Below are 22,804 nucleotides of genomic sequence, written 5' to 3' on the forward strand. Positions count from 1 at the left end.
TTAGACGAATCATTACACAAAATGTTTGATTTTCTTTTCAAAAAAATTGTAAGCTTTACTTTTACAGACTATTTAGAGTAATTGAAACGCTTGGCCTTAACATTGACTGCTGATGAATTACGTTCGCAACATCAAATATCTGTAAAATTTCATGATTCATTGTAATTTATTAGGAATCAAATGTGTGTGATATACTGGGATAGGTGTGAAGATCAAGTTCTTTGGCAAGACCTTAAAAACATACTTAGCGATGCAGTGTAAACAGTATACATAAAACTTAGTATACATAATTGTAACTGAGTCAGTAAAAATATAAGAACGGTCCAGAATCGAAACCTTTTCTTTCGATAGGATCTAGAGAACTTTATTGGATCAAATTCACTTATTTCTGAGTATACATCTATATATATTTCCCATGTATTTATTTAGTTTTATAGATTTAACGGGATCCTACTACCGCCACCAGAAGGTTCCGAGTCGTCTTCGCGTAATGAATGTAAGGGGGATTCCCTCTAAACCGTTTGCTCTAAGGATCACTCGTATGCCGTGAATCATTTTTAAGTGAGCCTACTAGTACTCGGAATGCCCCAATGGGCAAGAGGATCTTCGAATAATGTGGATAAATAGTTCGATAGTCGTGTGCGGTACAATGCATGGTGGCGGAATGCCTCATGAGTCGTTGTCAGGTGGACCCACAGTCCAGAGCGTTTTCGGGAGCGGCTTGCAAAATGTAATACAGCACCATGCCGTTCAGCCAGTTGACGGCGTTAGTTCTCGTAGTGGGAAAGAAAGTGGTATCTGGGTGTAGGAGTTCGTCTGGCGTGACAGACCTAGACCTCTGTCAAACACGTAATCACGAACAATATACACTACCCCTACACCACAGCTAGCATTTGTTCACAGGTGTCAATTTGTTTACTTACGTTTGTATTTAGCGTAGTTAGTCGTGTAGTAGTCATTCCTCCGCATTTATTGGCTGTTAAAAGTTTTTGATCATGTAAAAAAATATATTCGTATTTAATTTATTGATGAGATAGTCGAATGCTCCTCTGCTCATTCACGTGTATTCGAAGAATTTGTCTGGTGATCTTCGTAGTTGTTGATGATATTTATGAAATTCTCCATGGAGTTTCCTCTCTTTGTAAATTTCATGCACAGCATTCCTTTTCGTTTTATTTTCTTAAGTAAATCTAATTCTGCAGCCTTACTCTCCAGCTGCAGTATTTTACAGGTTAGGGACGCCGTTTTCTAGAAACAGCTGGTTGGCTCTAAGCAGCAATCTTGTAGCGCGACATGGTCGCTCGCACGCAGGACGCCCAAGCTTTTCGCCCGATGCTGCTGCTTGCCACTTGAGTGTCGCATATCCAGAAGTCACTCGCTGCCGCTCGCTTCTGTCGCTCACGCAGGACACGGCCTAACTATAAGCCTTACTTGAAGGCTGAATTGGTGAGGTGTTTTGTCTTTGCGACATTTACTTCTGCTTCTAGAGTGGAAGGGTAATGGTCATGGCATTTTTTGTGGGTCCTGTCGTTTGTGAGAGAAGTGTTTTATTATCCTAGGTTTATCTGGGATTAGCTAGTGGGTTTTATGAATTTTCATGTTAATAGGGGTCTGGGCTTTCGATTCTAAATTCTCTTGGGTTGTAGTTACCAAGGGAACTTATCAGCGCTTTCAGGGATTGTCTACCTCTATCGTAGGTAGAATGCTTGGGCGATATTTTTAAACCTTGTTTTAAGAGGTTCTATATTGACGGCAGCGTGCAAGTCTGCAGTGGGGAAACTGGAGTCTACGTGTATGGCTCTTTTCTAGGCTCTGTTCTTTGTTGCTTGCAATCTTTTGATATTGGATTTTGCAGTGTAGCCCCATACAGGACAGGCGTATTCGAGGATAGGGCGCACTAGTCTGCATTGGCTGCTCTCTCTGTTTAGAATGGGGTATAGTACGTGGAGCCTTTGACTTTCTTTTGCCCTCAGGGCTTCTATGTGTCTATGCTATGTGAGGCCATAGTCACCCCGAGGTACTTTGTCGGGCCGCCACTCTATGTTGCGCCTGTGGTGACGGAGGGTGGGGTGTGGGCGGCGGCGTGAAGGTCTCTTCCCTTTCTAATGCGTAAGCATAATTGCTTGTGTTTTTCCACTGTTCAGTGTTATGCGCCATTTCTTGGCCCATCTGCCCGTTTTGTCAAGGACGTTTTTTATCGTATAGTGACTAGGTTCCTGTTTGAGCTTTGTGCAAAAAGGGCTGTGTCATCAGCTTACTGCTCTGTTTCTACCGCCGGTTCGGTGGGGTGTCCGCTGTGTATAGGATGGGACCTATGGCGCGACCTTGTGGTACTCCTGCATGGATGCGTCTTTTTGCTGAGTGTGTGTTGTCAACTTTTACTGCGAAACTTCTGCCTGACAGGTAGCTTTTTGTGAGTTTGACTATGTGCTCTGGGAAGCCCTGCGTGTACAGTTTATATAATAGTCCCTCGTGCCAGACCGTATCAAAAGCTTTGGCTACGTCTACTAGGACCATTCTGCAGAAGTTAATTAGTTGTTGTGGGGCAGCATGGCCTCTCTGAAAGCCAAACTGCGTCCTGGGGAGTATCTGCTCTCCTGCTATGTGCTGCTGTATGGGGAGAAGCAGGAGACGTTCATATAGTTTGCTTAGCGACAGTAGCAAACTTATTGGCCTGTAATGTTGTGGAAAGATTGGATCTTTGCCTGGTTTCGCGATTCCAATCACTTCTGCATGTTTCCATTCGTTAGGGAACTTGCGTGATCTCATTGAAGATGTTCGCGATGTGCGTACTCGCTACTGGGGGAGTCGTTTCAACAGCTCGTTTGTGACTTTGTCGTGGCCAGGCGCCTTGCTAGTTGGTAGCGATTTTATGACTGCTACTACGTCTTCTGCGGTGAAGAGCGGTAGAGCGTCATTTTCATCGTCTTCATCGAGGAAGGCGGCCAACTGCCTCCTGCCGATGGTGTCGTGTTCCCTATCCTGTGACTCTGCTGGTTGGAATTGTTTTTCGATGTCCGCGAGCGTGTTAGCCTTGTCAGCAGCACTGAACGTGAGGCTTCGCTCACCGTGCAGAGGGGGCATTTTTTCGCGTCTTTTGGTACACTGTTTGGTTGCCTGCGAAAGGCTGTTGTCTTCTACTTTAAGAGTGGAGAGACATGCGGACCATTCCTGGTTCCTGTGTTCTATGAGGGCTGCTTTCAGCTCTCTCTGGAGCCTGTTAAGCAGTCTTCTGGTGCCTGGGTTTCTTGTTAAATTTCAATTCCTTCGTGATCGTATTTTTGTTCCTAAGCTGAGTAAGCAGGTGCGGTGGGAGCTGTTTAGAGGGGGGGTCGCTTTCTGGAGGCCTGGGTGTGGCTTCCTGAGCTGCATGTAGGACCGTTCCGATGAGGTGGTGGAGCGCCTGTTCTGTGGTTTCTGCTGTGGGAGGCGGGGTGTCAGCAATGTCCGTGGCCAAGTCATGACGGAATTGCTCCCAGTTGGTGTTTTTGTATGAGTACTGACGCTGCTGACGCAGGTCTCGGACGGTTTCGTGTTGGCGAAGAAAACCTTTCGCCAGCCGAGGCTTCCAGCGGCCCGGGGAGTGGAACCCACCCCGAACAGGTTTCAGGCGGTGGCTGATGAGCCAGAGACAACACATAACAACACGATAGAAACACAAACACAGAAACAAGTCACCCACCAACTCCCTCCAATTGTAGCAGAGTTTTCTCAGAATTACGAGGAACTCTTCGAGTTGCTAAAAACAGAAATCGGGGGAGGTGATGACAAAAGAAAAATATCACTACAGGCACTAGATGACTACAATACAGTCAAAACACTTTTCACGAATAAAAACATACCTCACTACACGTGCCCCACAAAAAAACACGAAACAAGAATATTGTCATCAGAGACCTCCCAAGACGACTGTGCCCCCAAGCAATCAGAACAGACTTGACTGCCCAGGGGTACGTCGTCGAGGCCGTGCAGCAGATGGGCAAAGTGGAGAGCAAGTGGCCACTTTTCCAGGTCACACTGCCAGACATCCCACAGAACAAAAGGGAAATTAAGATGGTCCTGGCTGTGCCTGTCAACACCGAGCCACTCCGCTGAAAAAACAAGACGGTGCAGTGCTTCAGATGTCAGGGCCTAATCATATCGCCGCGCACTGCACCATGGCGATAAGGTGCAGAAAGTGCACTGAGGCCCATGACACGAGGTCATGCACACTAAAACCTTCGGAATCACAAATAAGGTGCGCGCTGTGTGGCAGAAACCACACAGTGGGTTACCAAGGTTGTGAGGTCCACAAAAGACACTCACAGCGGGCAAAGGACGCAAAGGACCCCTCCCACACACGAAAACAAGACACCACCACCCCATTCGGACACACAAAGAAACAAACACACACAGACAGGGCTTGGGTAAAACCAAGACCAGACACACCAAGGGCAACATACGCTGAAGTGGTTTCTCCCTCGAGAAACCATGAAAACGTAGCCCTATCACCACAACACCAAACACAGTCACAAGAACAACACTGGGAAACACACAACAAGAACGACCAGATCCACCAAGACAGAGGAAGCTCTAGGGAACTCCACACTCAGTTCACCCTCTCGGATCAGTTGTTAGGCATTATGGTGCAGACCATGAATCTCGTCATGGAAATGATGAAGGAATTTAGGGAGGCCCAGAAGGAGAACACTCAGATCCTCGTTGCCCTTCAGGCAGCAGTCCAGCAGTCGCTCCCCTCTGCGACTTCCACAGCGGTTTCAAATCCCATCATGGATATACGACCATACATCCAAGGCCTGACAATGTGCATCTTTAACGCAGATGGCATTGTTAATCAAGAGGTGGAGTTCAGAGAGCTCATAAAGGAGTTCTCCATCGACACATGCATGATGGGAGAAACCCACCTAAAACCGGGAATAAAAGCGAGAGTCCCCAACTACGTTAGCTACCGTAAAGGCAGGCCAACCCAAGGCGGAGGGATGGCCATATACATAAAAAGAGGGATCCTCCACCACCAAGTATTCTTACCAGCTACCAATAAAATCGAAACCGTGGCTGTGGAAGTAACCACTGCCACCGGACCCCTAACAATTGTTGCAATCTACCGACCCCCACAAGACGAGATAGACGAGGGAGATATAGCTGCTTTAGGGCAAATTGAAGGCAAACTCATAATAGGAGGCGACTTCAAAGCCAAACACCTCGATTGGAACTCTAGAGTAACCTCCAGAGCAGGCGCCAAATTGCGACGACTAGTGCGCGACCACCACTTCAAAACATGGGGTCCGGTCGAGCCCACACATTTTCCAAAAAATGGAGGTAAGCCCGACGTGTTAGACATAGCCCTCACTAGGAGGATCGCGGGGTTTGTGGCCGCAAGGACAATCAACAGAATGTCCTTCGACCATAACCCAGTGATTCTAGAGGTCGATGTGGGAGAATGGGTAGCACTTCCACGTTACCAGACGTCTTACAAACGCACAGACTGGGAGAGATACTGAGAAACTGTCGCCCCTGATATCGCTCGCGCTCCGCCACCTACTGCCGAAACAGTAGAACGAGCGCTACAAGACCTAACAGGCAACATTCCACAGGCAGCGGAAGATGCCACTCCCCCACAAACGGATGGCCCGACCCCGCAAGTACAACTCCCGGAAAACTTACTAGCCCAAATCCGTCACAAGAACAGAGTGGCGAAATAGTGGAAGATCACCAGAAATCATGCTACCAGGAGGCTGCTCAATCGTCTGCAGAGAGAGCTGCAGATAGCGCTCAATGAGCACAGAAACCAGCAATGGCAAAACCGCCTCACAGCTCTCGAAGTAGACGATCACACACTATGGCAAGCAGCCAAACAATTCACGCTAGGAAGCCGCCACTGCACAGCGAGTGGGGTCTAGCCTACAGCCATGCTGAAATGGCCAACGCCCTCGCCGACTCTTTCGAGAAGCAGTTCCAGGCAGCAGCACCCCAGGATGAAGAACATGAAGGGGTAGTCCATCGTCAACTGGCTGTCTTCCTCAATGCTGAGGAGGACCCAGAGGACATTGCAAAAGTAATTAGGTCCTTCCCCACAAAAAAGGCGCTGGGATGTGATAGTGTTACCAATCAGTTAGTTAAAAACCTCCCACCCTCGGCTATCGAACACCTCGCGAACTTCTTCAACGAGATTACTCGTTCCTGTGAGCTCCCAGCTTGCTGGAAACACGGGGAAGTGGTCGCGATACACAAACCAGGGAAAGACTCTCTATTCCAGCAGCACTACAGGCCGATTACACTCTAGCCAACTCTCAGCAAGATCTACGAGCGCCTCCTGCTAAAAACCCATACAGGAACATATTACCAGAGAGCAACTTCTGCCGGATTTCCAATTCGGATTCCGGCAGAACCACTGTGCCCCACAACAGATCATGAGAGTGGCTGAAGCAGCCACAGAAGGCTTCAACCACAGAGGCTACTGCAGTATAGTGCTACTAGACGTAGCCAAAGCCTTCGACTCAGTATGCCATAGTGCACTACTCTACAAGTTGTACACTCAAGGGTTCCCCGGGAACAAAGTTAAGCACATCAAAAGCTATCTCACGGATAGAACTTTCTCTTTCAAAGTAGAAACTTCCACCTCCACCAAAAGGCGTATTCGTGCTGGGGTGCCACAGGGATCGGTCCTGGGGCCCGTTTTGTACAATCTGTACACTGCGGACACACCAACGGCCCCCCTAGCGCACACCGCACAGTACGCAGATGACACAGCCTTCTGGACTCGAAATGCGAACAAGGATCTGGTCATCCGTGGGCTACAAAGGGTTTTAGATGACACAGAAACTTGGGCCTGTCACTGGCGCAACTCCATCAACTCTGAAAAGACGCAGATTATGCTGATCACCCGGAGGCTCGAGGAAGGCGCGGACCTTCTCAACGCCCTCCCCTCCACCTTCACCTGAACGGAACCCAACTCCCCTGGCGCAGATCCGCCAAGTATCTTGGCGTAACCTTGGACTCTCATCTTACGTGGGAACCCCACATAGACGAGGTCCACAGGAAGGTCTGTGCCAGAATGTCCATCCTACACCCAATCCTCAACACTACCAGCTCCCTTCCCTGCTCTGTAGGGGTGAATGTTTATCAGGCCCTTGTACGGCCAGTAACGGAGTATGCATGCCCTGTCTGGGGATATGCGGCGAAGCAGCACCTGGACAAGCTCCAGAGGTTGCAGAACTGCGCCCTCAGGAGAGTATTGCATCTACCCCTGGGATTCCCCACAGACGATCTGCACACCGCAGCTGAAATCCCACTCCTGAAAGAGCGTTTCCAATATCTGGCAAGGGCCTTCCATGAAAGCTCTTCCAGATCAGGAAACATCCTCATCCACTCCCTACGTCGGTATGACATGTCCCGCGACAAGCACAAACGCCCATTGACGATCTTCGACGACTAAGTCGAAGAGAAAATCCCTATATCCAATCCCTAATCCTCCTGCCTCCCCCTTAATATCATTCATCTCGCCAACCTCAGGCAAGTAGCAGACACACACAGAACATTCATCACATTACACAGACACCCAAAACTACAGAAATAATCACACACACAAGTAAACACGTGGAGTAAAAGCCAAAGGCTACAAACTCCACTAAACACGTCCCCAAAGAGGGAAAAGTATCAAATGAGAGTGAGTGAACCCAACACTTCGCCTGAAGATGGCAAGTAAGAAACTTGCTGAAATGTTGCTGGAGAACAACGCATTGAATCGGCTGACAACCCGAGAAGATTTTATCATCATAAGCATGACCATGTTTCTGATTAATTTTGACACGTAACAGTGCACTGAATCCTCACAGCTGTCGTGTTCTTGGCGTAGAATTGTGACGTACAATGGACAATCGACCCCATTGCTAGATCAGATCGTAGTCCAAGATCAGTATAAAAATAACGCTTGGCAGCTAAAGTTGGTAGTAGAAACTCTTGGGTGACAACCATCATGTTTGGCCCAGACACGTTTACGGGTTTTGGTTCCCAAATTCAAGATCAAGTAAATCTAGTTTCAACCGTGATTCCAAGGAAGCTGATACATTCTGTGCGCAATATAAGCAACTGTTTGCATTAGATTTAGCAACAGAGTTTAAAGTCCATGAACCCTTAAAGTAATCAGCAGTACCTTAGATTTCTAAAGCACTTCCAGTGCCTGTTTTCCATGTACTACCAAGTTACAATGCGGAACTAGATAGATTGCAGAGTACGAGAGTAATATCCCGAGTCTCGTATAGCCTGTGGGAAACGCCCATGATTATAATTACGAAGCCAAATGGATCACTTGGAATGTGTGTCGATTTTAGGTCTACGATTAACGCTCAAACTAATGTAAATCCGTACCCATTCATAGACAAGGGGAATTGTTGAAAAAGTCGGATTGGAGCCACTATTTTTCCAAGGCAGACCTCGTTCAGACAAAAATTTTAATAACTAATACGCCAGTCGCCTTGTATCGTACTGACAGATAGCCGTTTGATGTTGCGAGCGTTCCCACAACTCATTCAAGGTATGAGAAAAAAACCTGCAGAATCTAAAATTTTGTTTTAGCGGCTTCAAGCCCATGGCCTCCATTGCCGCCTTCGTGAATGTAGTTTCTTTGAGCCAATTCTGAAATACCATGAACATATACACTCTCTAAGACAAAAGAAAAAAAAACAATGTACCATGAAGAAATTATCCAAATGGGATGGAAATCGGTAGATGTGATGTAGTTGTACAGACAAACAATAATTTCAGAAAACTTGCACGATTTATTAAAGTGAAAGAGTTCCATTAATTGAGCAAGTCAACAATGCATTGCTCCACGTCTGGCCCTTATGCAAGCTGTTTTTCGATTTGGGATTGCTTGAAAGAGTTGTTGAATGTTCTCTTGAGAGATATCGTGCCAGATTCTGTCCTAATCAATTGCATAAAAAAGGAGTTAAATTCGAGTTCGGAGGCGCGCCAGAAAGCTTTCTTGCAACTTAAAAAGTGACTTGTGTTGGCCCTTTGCTTAGCAAGGTTCAATCAGGGCAAGAATTTAATGCTAGCTACTGATGAGTGACATTGTAGCACTGGTGCAGAGCTTTCTCACAAATACGCCGATGGCACTAAACAGCTACTTGCATTTTTTATCTAAGACATTATATGTCCTGCAATGAAATTACTAGCAAATAGAAAAAGAGGCGTTGGCTGTCACATACGGCATCAAGAAGCTTCATCTATATCTCTCGCACTGAGTCTCACCTCTCACTGAACACAAGTCCCCTATTTCTATTCTGTATCCACTTAAAATTTCACGACAAGGTGGCGCAGTGGCTGCAAGATTGGGCGTTATTCCTTAGTAATTACAACTCCGAGATCCATTATCGGCTCACCACGAAAGACTCAAACGCGGACGCATATTTTCACTTGCCATACAACCCGGATGCAAAGTATGACAGGGACGAAGCACTACATTTTGCGTTAGATGCTGATGAGCGACACACCCTCGACAAATTCCCAATTATGGCACGCGAATACCAACAAATACAGGCTTTTGTCCTCTGCTCCACAAAGTGTTATCTGTCGTACAGCGGGCCTGACCAGAACGCCTACCTAAGGGCGCAGACTCACCATGGGGCACATATTTTTCGCTATGACACTGGCTTAGTACTATGTATGTGGGGTGATAATTCTGGCCATGCTCCAGCCCTGCATACTTAAGTTCCTCCACACTGCATGTTGAGCATGTGCAGAATGAAAGCAATAGCGCAGCAATCAAGTGTACTCGCCAAGTCCAGAACTACTAGTCCTCTGTCCACAGTCAGCCAGCCCTGGCCCAGTGATTCAGCCCTGGCCACGCCCTGACCATCCCTGACAAAGTGTACATATTGATCTTGCCAGACCAATCTGAGCACTGTTGTTGCTAATTTCTTACACCCTCTCTAAATTTTCATATCAATGAACATGTTTGGAACACGCGGCTCAAAAGTGAGAAGCCACGACGCTAGTTGCTATGAAACCGTTTCGGTTTAAGTTGTAACGCACTAAACGGCACATAAACTGTGTCGAAAAATATGACCGTCGTTTCTGAAATACGGTCGAGTATCTACGGATCAGCCGTGACAAATGTTCGCTTATTTTGACCCCTCTTCCACTGAGTGAAGTTTCTATGAAATCAGGTTGAGGCGCCTGCCGTGTTCACTATGTAAGGAATTCTTTTAACGAATCAAGATCGTCACTCTTAAAATCAGCATTATCTTTTTTTTTCAAGTAAATGAGTTCATCTATACTGTAGCGCCAAAAAACTGGTTTAGGCATGTGTGTTCAAATACGGAGATATGCAAACAGACAGAATACGGCGCTGCGGTCGGCAACGCCTATATAAGACAACAAGTATCTGGCGCAGTTGTTAGATCAGTTACCGCTGCTACAATGGCAGGTTATTAAGATTTAAGTGAGTATGAACGTGGTGTTACAGCCGGCGCACGAGCAATGGGACACAGCATCTCCGAGGTAGCGATGAAGTGGGGATTTCCCCGTGCTACCATTTCACCAGTATACTGTGAATATCAAGAATCCGGTGAAACATGAAATATACGACATCGTTGCGGACGGATCCTGCAAGAACGGGACCAGCAACGACTTAAGAGAATCGTTCAACGTGACAGAAGAACAAACCTTCCGCAAATTGCTGCAAATTTCAATGCTGGGCGATCAACAAGTGTCAGCCTGCGAACCATTCAACGAAACATCATCGATATGGGCTTACGGAGCCGAAGGCCGACTCGTGTACCCTTGACGATTGCACGATACAAAGGTTTACGCCTCGCCTGTGCCCGTGAACACCGACATTGGACTGTTGATGATTGTAAACATGTTGCCTGGTCGGACGAGTCTCGTTTCAAATTGTATCGAGCGGATGGACGTTTGTATGGAGACAACCTCATGAAACCATGGACCCGGCACGTTGGCAGGGAACTGTTCAAGCTGGTGGAGGCTTTGTAATGGTGTGGGTCATGTGCAGTTGGAGTGATATGGGACCCCTGATACGTCTAGATACGACTCTGGCAGGTAACACGTAAGTAAGCATCCTGCCTGACCACCAGCATCCATTCTTATCCACTGTGCATTCCGAAGGACTTGGGCAATTCCAGCAGGACTATGCGACACCCCACACATCTTGAATTGCTACAGAGTGGCTCCAGGAACACTCTTCTGAGTTTAAACACTTCCGCTGGCCATCAAACTCCCCAGACATGAACATCATTGAGCATATCCAGGATGCCTTGCAACGTGCTGTAGCACCCCTTTGTGCCCTTCGGATTTATGGACAGCCCTGAAGGATTCATGGTGTCAGTTCCCTCCAGCAGTACTGCAGACATTACTCGAGTCTATGCCACGTCGTGTTGTGGCACATCTGCATGCTCGCGGGGGCCCTACACGATATTAACTAAGTGTACTAGTTTCTTTGGCTTTTCAGTGTATTAACAATGTAATGAGATAGGTCTTATGAGTATTTACCTGAATGAGCATAACAGCCCTTGATGAAGGGTAACAAATCCGGCAGTGAACTGGAACAATCGGTAATGTGTACAGAGCAAGCTTCTAAGAAATACAAAAAGATTCAAAGTTTTGTGCTTTAGCGATTTGTTGTTTGTCTAGCTCTACATCTGAGATAATTATTTAGCTTGGTTTGAATCAGATTTTAAGTGATTTTGATGTATGGTGGTATGCCCTCCACATATTTTCATATTTGCCTTTATTTGTGCCTTTGTGTGTAGTGTGATAAATATTTCAAGAGATAATATATAAGTAAGTCAATTTAATTTTGTTTATTATTGCGTTTTTCGACTCTTGAACAGTTCTACGATTTTAAATTCCATTTACCTTTAGATATCAGATATTTTTTGAGTTTTCTCATTTTTATTAATTCGTTAGTAATCTTTTTGGCCATCGAAGCAACAGTACAGTAGAAATGATTTGCAACTGGTTTTCCTTTACTTTTAGAGATGACGCTTTTTATGAGTCATTTTGAATCTAATTTTTCATGTGTCTCATCATTTTTCATTTTGATTGTTTCTCATAAATTGTTAATAATGACATGGTAATTGAATACAGGATTGTCTATTGATAGTGACCGGGCCAAATATCTCACGAAATAACCAACAAACGAAAAAACTACAAAGAACAAACCTCGTCTAGCTTGAAGGGGGAATCCACATGGCGCTATGATTGGTCCGCTAGATGGCGCTGCCATAGGTCAAACGGATACCGACTGCGTTTTTTTAAAGTAGGAACCCTCATTTTTTATTGTATATTCGTGTAGTACGTAAGGAAATATGAAGGTTTTAGTTGGACCACTTTTTTCGCTTTGTGATAGATGGCGCTGTAATAGTCACAAAAGTATAAGTACGTGGTATCACGTAACATTCCGCCAGTGCGGACGGTATTTCCTTCGTGATACATTACCCGTGTTAAAATGGACCGTTTACCAATTGCGGAAAAGTTCGATATTGTGTTAATGTATGGCTATTGTGATCAAAAATCCCAACGGGCGTGTGCTATGTATGTTGCTCGGTATCCTGGACGACATCATCCAAGTGTCTGGACCGTTCGCCGGATAGTTACGTTATTTAAGGAAACAGGAAGTGTTCAGCCACATGTGAAACGTCAACCACGACCTGCAACAAATGATGATGCCCAAGTAGGTGTTTTAGCTGCTGTCGCGGCTAATCCGCACATCAGTAGCAGACAAACTGCGCGAGAATCGGGAATCTCAAAAACGTCGGTGTTGACAATGCTACATCAACATCGATTGCACCCGTACCATGTTTCTATGCACCAGGAATTGCATGGCGGCGACTTTGAACGTCGTGTACAGTTCTCCCACTGGACACTTGAGAAATTACGGGACGATGACAGATTTTTTGCACTCGTTCTATTTAGTGACGAAGCGTCATTCACCAACAGCGTTAAAGTAAACCGACATAATATGCACTATTGGGCAACGGAAAATCCACGATGGCCTCGACAAGTGGAACATCAGCGACCTTGGCAGGTTAATGTATGGTGCGGCATTATGGGAGGAAGGATAATTGGCCCCCATTTTATCGATGGCAATCTAAATGGTGCAATGTATGCTGATTTCCTACGTAATGTTCTACTGATGTTACTACTAGATGTTTCACTGCATGACAGAATGGCGATGTACTTCCAACATGATGGATGTCGGGCACATAGCTCGCGTGCGGTTGAAGCGGTATTGAATAGCGTATTTCATGACAGGTGGATTTGTCGTCGAAGCACCATACCATGGCCCGCACGTTCACCGGATCTGACGTCCCCGGATTTCTTTCTGTGGAGAAAGTTGAAGGATATTTGCTGTCGTGATCCACCGACATCGTCTGACAACGTGCATCAGCTCATTGTCAATGCATGGGCGACCATTACGGAAGGCGAACTACTCGTTGTGGAGAGGAATGTCGTTACACGTATTGCCAAATGCATTGAGGTTAACGGACATTTTGAGCATTTATTGCATTAATGTGGTATTTACAGGTAATCACGCTGTAACAGCATGCGTTCTCAGAAATGATAGGTTCACAAAGGTACATGTATCATATTGGAAAAACCGAAAATAAATGTTCAAACGTCCTGTGTTCTGTATTTTAATTTAAAAAACCTACCTGTTACCAACGATTTGTTTAAAATTGTGAGCCATATGTTTGTGACTATTACAGCGCCATCTATCACGAAGCGAAAAAATTGGTCCAACTAAAACATTCATATTTCTTTACGTACTACGCGAATATGTAATAAAAATGGGGGTTCCTATTTAAAAAAAAAACGCAGTCGATAACCGTTTGACCTATGGCAGCGCCATCTAGCGGGCCAACCTTAGCGCCATCTGGTTTCCCCCTTTAAGCTAGACAAGTTTCGTTCGTTGTAGTTTCTTCGTTTGACGCTTATTTCGTGAGATATTTGGCCCGGTCACGATCAATGGACCACCCTGTATATGTATGTGTGATGAATACATGAACTCCAAGTGTTTATTGTCGAACAGTAATTGCGGGAGTTATATGTGACCTCTATAAACATTAACTATCTTTTGCTCAAGCATGTTACATAATTTTTCAGCATCAGCATTTTGATTATCGTCGGAGAATAACTTTATCCATCACCGAAAAATAGGGGCTGTTGAACATATGATTTCCTGGCTGCCAATGCACAGTTTGCTACTGCAGTCATCTCGACCACTTTCGGCCTGCAGGAGGAAGGAGATTTTGTTCAGTTGAAGGAGTTTGGCCGGTTTTTCCTAAGCTTCCTAAGTGGGTCGTGGTTAGAGCTGACTAGTCTGATTTTAAGAGAGACTATTTTCGCTATGATGGACGATATTTCCATCATCTGTGGCAGAGAAAGTTCTGTAAGTCTTGCCAGGAAGCAGCAACCTACAGAAGCGTGAACTGTATCAGGGGTGGGCAAGGTTCCCTTAGTAAAGAAGACGATCTATATATTTTGATATACTGGAGGATACAGTTTTTCTATATACAAAGCGATACATATGATCACATAAATGTAATATTTGGATTCATTGTGGATTGCAACTAATAAAAACATTCCATTTGCTGTTTGGTCAAGTACAATACGTAAATATTATGTTTTCCAAAAAATGTTCGTCATCGTATTGATCATTTTGAAATAAAGAATGATAAACGGAGGTATACGCTTGAAACGACTATTTGCTTATTACTGCACTTTTGTATTACGCTATTCATTGCATTTGCAACGAGCAACAGGAAGAAATGTAAAATTTTAAGAATTTTATTGGGATAGTTTGAATTCAGATTTTTTTACTCAATATGTAGATGCCTGGTACATGATCAAGAAAATGTAATTAGTTGTATGCAAATCAAATACTTCACTAGATTCCCTCTCCCAGCTAACGGGAACGACTCGATAAACACCCACCCTAGGTAGGTTAAAGTCGACTCCAACTAACAGTGAATGAGCAGGTTACTTCCGCGTTGCTGAAAGTTGACCTTTGAATGATTCTACAACTGTCACAGGGTTATCGGGTGGCTGGTAAACAATTCGATGACTGAGTTTACCTAGGCTGGTTACCTGCGTCTAGATAACTTCGCAGACACAATTTGATCTGGAGAGACAGAATATTTTTAGCGATTACAGTAAACACTTCCTCTCTCTATCTTTTCGATATACGTTTCATGATACAAATATCACAAAAAATCGTGACTCACTATTGTGCATCTTTTGATCTCAGACCATTCTCTGAGGGTCTGCTGCTGTTGTTACTGATTATGATTTCGCTACTTATCTTCTTGGTCTCAGTCACTTTCTCCGTGTTTTTGCTGATGCTGGTGCTGCTGTTATATTTGTTTTAGATCTTTTTGACCTTAGTTTGCAATTCTGTGGGTGACGATGGTGATTCTGGATGGATCACGTAGTGATTAGTTGGTAGATATTTTTCGCTGTCCTTACTTTATTGCTGGTTTCGTGCTTGGGTGGACCTGCGTTTGGTGTTTATCTCAGAAGGAAAGTATCCTCTTGATAGGGTTGTCATTAGCTGCTTGTTGTAGTTTGCAATGATGGTTTCAGTACGCAGTGTATTGGCTTTCGTAAATGTTTTCGTCGCACTTTTCTTTGTTATTCAGTTTGTAATCAGCAACTACTGAGAAGTTGTTTTAGGAGTGCCTGTAATTTCCAGGCGTCCTAAAACAGAATTTTCGCTGCCAAAAGCTGTTTTCCTTTTTATTTATGGTGTAGTCAATGATTCGCATGAATTCTGAGTCTCAAGTAACTTATATACATAATTCCAGTATTCTTAAAATTCCTGCAAAACAAATATTTATGCTCAGATTCATTGTTGACACACGACTATGACGGTAAGTCATAACGTAGTGGAGTGTTTATGATTATTACATTAGTGTGTGTTAGAGCCGGCCGAAGTGGCCGTGCGGTTCTAAGCGCTGCAGTCTGGAACCGCGAGACCGCTACGGTCGCAGGTTCGAATCCTGCCTCGGGCATGGATGTGTGTGATGTCCTTAGGTTAATTAGGTTTAACTAGTTCTAAGTTCTAGGGGACTAATGACCTCAGAAATTGAGTCCCATAGTGCTCAGAGCCATTTGAACCATTTGTGTGTTAGATTTTCTATAGTCTTGTAGAGCTTTATCAGTAATTTGCTACTCGTTTCTCTGTATTTGAATGTGCTATCAATAACGGTTGGCTATTTCTAACGCTGACACGGTCCCAGTCCTAATGAAGGTAGAGATTTTATCTTATGATTTCGTTCGTGCCACCTCCATGACTGGCCCCACAGTTATCACTGTTCCGTCCTTCTCTGTATTCTCTGTGCTGAGCACTGCTGTGCCTTTCGTTTGTGCGGTTCCTACGTTACTAGAAACGTTTGGCTTAGATAACTCAGGCTAAATTAAGTTCACTTCATTTACAGCAGTCCTGTTTTGTTCTTTAATTACGGCTTTGTTTCTCAAGGTGTCATTGTTAGTGACCATTTCTTGATCTTCATACATGGCCAGGACATCGAATTTATTTCTCACTGGCATAGTGTTCTCAGATTTACGTAAAACGCCGTTTTGATTCTTAGAAGCTTGCCGGCCGTTGTGGCCGAGCGGTTCTAGGCGCTTCAGTCCGGAACCGCACGACTGCTACGGTCGCAGGTTCGAATCCTGCCTCGAGCATGGATGTGTGTGATGTCCTTAGGTTAGTTAGGTTTAAGTAGTTCGAAGTTCTAGGGGACTGTTAACCTCAGATGTTAAGTCCCATAGTGCTCAGTATGTGAAATTTAAATGAAATACCGTGTCTAATCAATACAAAACTAAGAACCAAACGTACACATTCGCCTAAGTACATACTCCACAAGCAACCGTGTGGTGAATGGCAGAGGATAACTTGTTCCACTACTAGTCATTTCCTTTCCTGTTCCACTCGCAAATAGAGCGAGGGAGAAGCGACTGTCTATATACCTCCTACTCGCCTTAATTTCTCTTATCTTCGTTGTACTTACGCGACATGTACATATGGTGACCAGTAGATTAGTTCTGCAGTCAACTTCAAAGGCCGGGTCTCAAAATTTTCTCGTTGATAATATTTTATGGGAGTGGAGCTGTAGAGCTTTCATGAATGTTGAGAACTGCGTTATGAATACACAGCTGTAACAGTATATTTTATTAGACATGAAAGATGTCTGCCTAGGATCGGACCATCATGGGGTTCACTGTACCAGAGAAGAACAAAACCACATTTACCAAATTGTGTAACATTAAAGTATGCAGCTGTTACGAGAAACAACATTAAGTACATCATATCTTACATCATCTTACAAAACCATCTCAGCTTAGCGTTTGCGTAATTGTAATAATAGTTATCAGATATATATTGTTTCATCACTGATAGGAGCTGCATATAATATTGAGATGACAACGGTTATGGGAAAACGGTATGTACATATACAGATGGTGGTAGAATAGCGTACACAAGGGCAGTGCATTGGCCCAGATGTCATAAATTAACGGACTTTCAACGCGGAATGGTAAATGGAGCTAGACGCATGGGACACTCCATTTCGGAAACCGTTAAGGAATTCAATATGCCGAGATCCACAGTGTCAAGAGTGTGGCGAAAATACAAAATTTCAGGCGGGAAGTACGACGATCTTCTGCGTTATGACAGTGCAGCAAAATTTTGTGCAAGCCGGTGGTGGCCCCATATTGGTGTGGGCTGTGTTCTCATGGAATGGACTGGGTCCTCTGGTCCAACTGAACCGATCATTGACTGATTATTGTTATATTCTGTTACTGGGAGACCATTTACAGCCTACATACAGCCATCCTCATTAAGGTTTTCCGTGATTTCCATAAATCGCTTCAGGCAGATGTCGGGGTGGTTCCTTTGAAAGAGCATGGCCGACTTCCTTCCCTACCCTTCCCTAATCTGATGGGACCGATGACCTCACTGTTTGGTCCCCTCTCCCAAAACAACCAACCAACCATTTACAGCCATTCATGAACTTCATGTTCCTAAACAGCGAGGGAATCTTTATTAACGACAAGGAATTCAATATGCCGAGATCCACAGTGTCAAGAGTGTGGCGAAAATACAAAATTTCAGGCGGGAAGTACGACGATCTTCTGCGTTATGACAGTGCAGCAAAATTTTCTGCAAGCTGGTGGTGGCCCCATATTGGTTTGGGCTGTGTTCTCATGGAATGGACTGGGTCCTCTGGTCCAACTGAACCGATCATTGACTGATTATTGTCATATTCTGTTACTGGGAGACCATTTACAGCCTACATCCAGCCATCCTGATTAAGGTTTTCCGTGATTTCCATAGATCGCTTCAGGCAGATGTCGGGGTGGTTCCTTTGAAAGAGCATGGCCGACTTCCTTCCCTACCCTTCCCTAATCTGATGGGACCGATGACCTCACTGTTTGGTCCCCTCTCCCAAAACAACCAACCAACCATTTACAGCCATTCATGAACTTCATGTTCCTAAACAGCGAGGGAATCTTTATTAACGACTATACGCCGTGCCACCAGGCCGCAGTTGATCGCGACTGGTTTGAAGAACGTTCTGGACAATTCGAGCGAATGATTTGGCCACCCAGATCACCTGACATGAATCCCATCGAACATTTATGGGACATAAGTGAGAGGTCAGTTCGAGCAGAAAATCCAGCGCCGGCAACACTTTCGCAAATATGGATGGCTATAGTGGCAGCACGGCACAGTATTTCTGCAGAGGACTTCCAACGACTTAAAAGGAGCTCTGACACGATATTAGGAGGTATCCCATGATTTTTGTCACCTTAATGTATAATGATTGCAGGTTGTAGTAGAAAATGGCAATGACACGGAAGCAAGCGCCTCTTCGTGATCACATCTGTTGGACTCTAGACAACTGCAAAACCATGGCCTGGTTAGGTGAGTCCCGATTTCAGTTGGTAAGAGCTGATGGCAAGGTTCGGGAGTAGTGAAGACACCTCGAAGCCATAGACGCAAGCGGCCAACAAGCGCTGTGAAAGCTGGTGGTGGCTCCAAAAAGGTGTGGGGTGTGTTTACATGGAATGGACTGGTTTCTCAGGTTGAAATGAATCGCTCATTGACTGGAAAGGCTATGTTCGGCTACTTGAAGACCATTTGCAACCATTCATGGATCTTCATGTTCCCTAACAATGAAGGAATTCTTATGATGACAGCGTGCTATGTCACCAGGCCACAGTTATTCACGATTGGTCTGAAAAAACTTCTGGGCAATTTGAGCGAATGATTTGGTCACCCAGATGACCCGACATGAATCCCATCGAACATTTGTGGGACATAATCAAGAGGTCAGTTCGTGCACAAAATCCTGCATCGGAAACACTTTCGCAATTATGGACGGATATAGAGACAGCGTGGCTCAATTTTTCTGCAGGGACTTCCAACGACTCCTTCAGTCCATGTGACGTCGAGTTGCTGCACTATGCCTGGAAAAAGGAGGTCCGACACGATATTAGGAGGTATCCCGTGACTTTTGTCAGCTCAGTGTACGTAACATTATGTTTATTTAACCTCATAGACATTTGTGTGTGGTATACTCATGCACTGAAGAGAGTAGGTCGAAGAGTAGTCAATGAAGCATTTAAGGTTCAAAATGGTTCAAATGGCTCTGAGCACTATGGGACTTAACATCTGTGGTCATCAGTCCCCTAGAACTTAGAACTACTTAAACCTAACTAACCTAAGGACATCACACACATCCATGCCCGAGGCAGGATTCGAATCTGCGACCGTACCGGTCACGCGGTTCCAGACTGAAGCGCCTAGAACCGCACGGCCACACCGGCCGGCAAGCATTTAAGGCATTGCAAACATACACCAACTACTGATGAGCTAGTTTGTTAATACTACTTACATATTAACATTTCACATACCGACGAACACAAGATGCATCCATTATGCAACATTAATAATTCAATTAGATACAGGTCGCATTTTATGATTACTGTATAACATTAATGGAAACACAGACAGACACACTTCAGTCTAACCAACTCTGAAAGTTGTTAGGTAGTGATCTTACAGATAACATAATCATGACATGCAGTGTCAATTAAAATCTAAATTATTTTTTTATTCCCACGTGGATGCGTATCAACATTTGGTACATAGTTCAATATTTATTATAAGTGATTATAATCATTAGTTTTGACAGTTCTGGTACCTTGTCTGTTTAATATAATACTTATTTATAGTTGTATAGTATACTACAGAAAAGGACGTTTATGTGCTACCATACCATTTACTGTTTCCTGATCTTTGTCATGAAAAGTTATGTAACTATGGATGATTCGTAAATAACACTGTCAGTGCGCCCGTTAGAGGTAACCAATATCTACATCACAAAAATTGTGAGAACACGTGGTGCCCTGACCAATTCTTTCTTTTATGCTCATAGTATCAACTATATCTATATTAACATGTCATTATTTATAAATCACAATGATATATAGTACAGAAACAACACGTAGACTATTAAGAAAATGGAAATGGAAATGAACGTATGGCATCGTTGGCCGGGAGGCCCCAATCGGGGAAGTTCGGCCGCCAAGTGCAAGTCTTATTTCAGTCGACGCCACATTGGGCGGCTTACACGCCGTTGATGAGGATGAAATGATGATGAGGACAACACAAGACCCAGTCCCCGGGCGGAGAAAATCTCCAACCCGGCCGGGAATCGAACCCGGGCCCGCTTGTATGGGATGCGAGCACGTTACCACCCAGGTAAGCAGGCGGACATTATGTTAATGTCACAAAAACAGCTGACATACATTGGCAGTCTGGAGGTTTAGTAAAAAATGTGATGATCTGTAAACCTCTGTATGCATTCGGTACAGCTGTGTATTGCATAATGTAGTTCTTAATATTTATCAGTAGTGTTTCCCGAAAAGAACGTCATCTTCCCTCCTAGGATTCCCATTTGAGTTCACTAAGCATCTGCGTAAGCCTCGCGTGTTGATCCATCCTACCAGTAACAAATCTAGCAGCCCACCCCTGAATTGCTTCGATGTCTTCCTTCAATCAGAACTGGTGGAAATCCCGAACACTCGAGCAGTTCTTAACTATGGGTCACAGTACAGCTCTATACGCAGTCTCCTTTACAAGTGAACCACGTATTCTTAAAATTCTCCCAGTAAACCGAAGTCGACCATTCGCCTTCCCTACTACCGTCATGACGTTCTAGTGCCATTCAATGTCGCTTTGCAACGTTACGCCTAGATATTTAATCGACGCGACTGTGTCAGACAGCACACTACTAACACTGTATTCGGACATTAAGGTATTGTTTTTCCTACTCATCTGCATTAGCTTACAATTTTCTACATTTAGTGCAAAATGCCATTCATAACACCAACTAGAAATTTTGTCTAAATCATCTTTTTCCCTCCTACAGTCACTCAAGCTTCCCACACATCACAGCCTCATCAACAAACAGCCGCAGATTACTACTCACACTGTCCGCCATATCATTTACGTATATAGAGAATAAGAGCGATCCTATCACACTTAAAAAAAAATAAAAATAAAAAATAAAAATAAAAAAATGGCTCTGAGCACTATGGGACTTAACTTCTAAGGTCAACAGTCCCCTAGAACTTAGAACTACTTAAACCTAACTAACCTAAGGACATCACAAACACCCATGCCCGATGCAGGATTCGAACCTGCAACCGTAGCGGTCGCGCGGTTCCAGATTGTAGCGCCTAGAACCGCTCGGCCACCACGGTCGTATTATTACACTTCCCTGGGAGACTCTTGTTGATACAGTTGTCTCTGATGAACACTCGCCGTCGAGGACAATGTACTGGATTCTGTTAGTTAAGAAGTCTTCGTGCCACCCACGTATCTGGGAACCTATTCTGTAAGCCCGTACCTTCGTCAACCGTCTGCTATGGGGCATCGTGTCGAACGCTTTCCGGAAATCTGGGAATATGGAATCTGCCTGTTGCCCTTCATTCATGCTTCGCAGGGTATCATGAACTGAGTTTCCCACAAGTGATACTTTCTAAATCCGTGCTGGTTTGTGGCCAGAAGCTTTTCCGTCTCAAAAAAATTTATTATATTCGAATTGAGACTATGTTCAATAGTACTGCAGCAGACCGAGGTTAAGGATATTGGTCTGTAACTTTTTTGCAGGTCTGTTCTTTTACCCTCCTTATATACAGGAAGCATCTGTGGTTTCTTCCAGTCGTTTGGGACTTTGCGCTGGGCGACACATTAGCGATAAATGCAAGCTAAGTAAGGGGAAATTGCCGTGGAGTACTCTTTGTAAAATCGAATTGGGGCTCCATCGGACCTGGTGGTTATTGGTTTTCAACACTTCCAGCTGCTTCTCAACGCCAGGGATGCCTATTTCTATACCCCCATATTGGAGTATGTGCGACGGTCAAAAGACGGTATGTTTGTACGAGCTTCCTTCGTGACTGATTTCGTAAACGAGAATTTTAAAACTTGAGCTTTCTTTTTGCTGACTTCTATTGCCCTACGAGACTGCTCAATAAGTGACTGTATGGAAGGATTCTGCCTGCTTCGCGTTTTTTCGTAGGTTCGGAATTTTCTCTGATTCTCAGGAAGATCTTTTGCTAAGGTATAACGGTGGTAATAGTTGAATGCTTCGCTCGTCGTTTTTTCGTCCAAATTAGATGCTACCAGTGTAAATACATCTAATAAAAAAATATGAATCGAAAGAAGGAAGTGCTATTTTCTTTAGCGAATATCTTTCAGTAAACACATACT

This window comes from Schistocerca piceifrons, chromosome X (assembly GCF_021461385.2).
Source record: "Schistocerca piceifrons isolate TAMUIC-IGC-003096 chromosome X, iqSchPice1.1, whole genome shotgun sequence".
In the NCBI taxonomy this organism is placed as follows: domain Eukaryota; kingdom Metazoa; phylum Arthropoda; class Insecta; order Orthoptera; family Acrididae; genus Schistocerca; species Schistocerca piceifrons.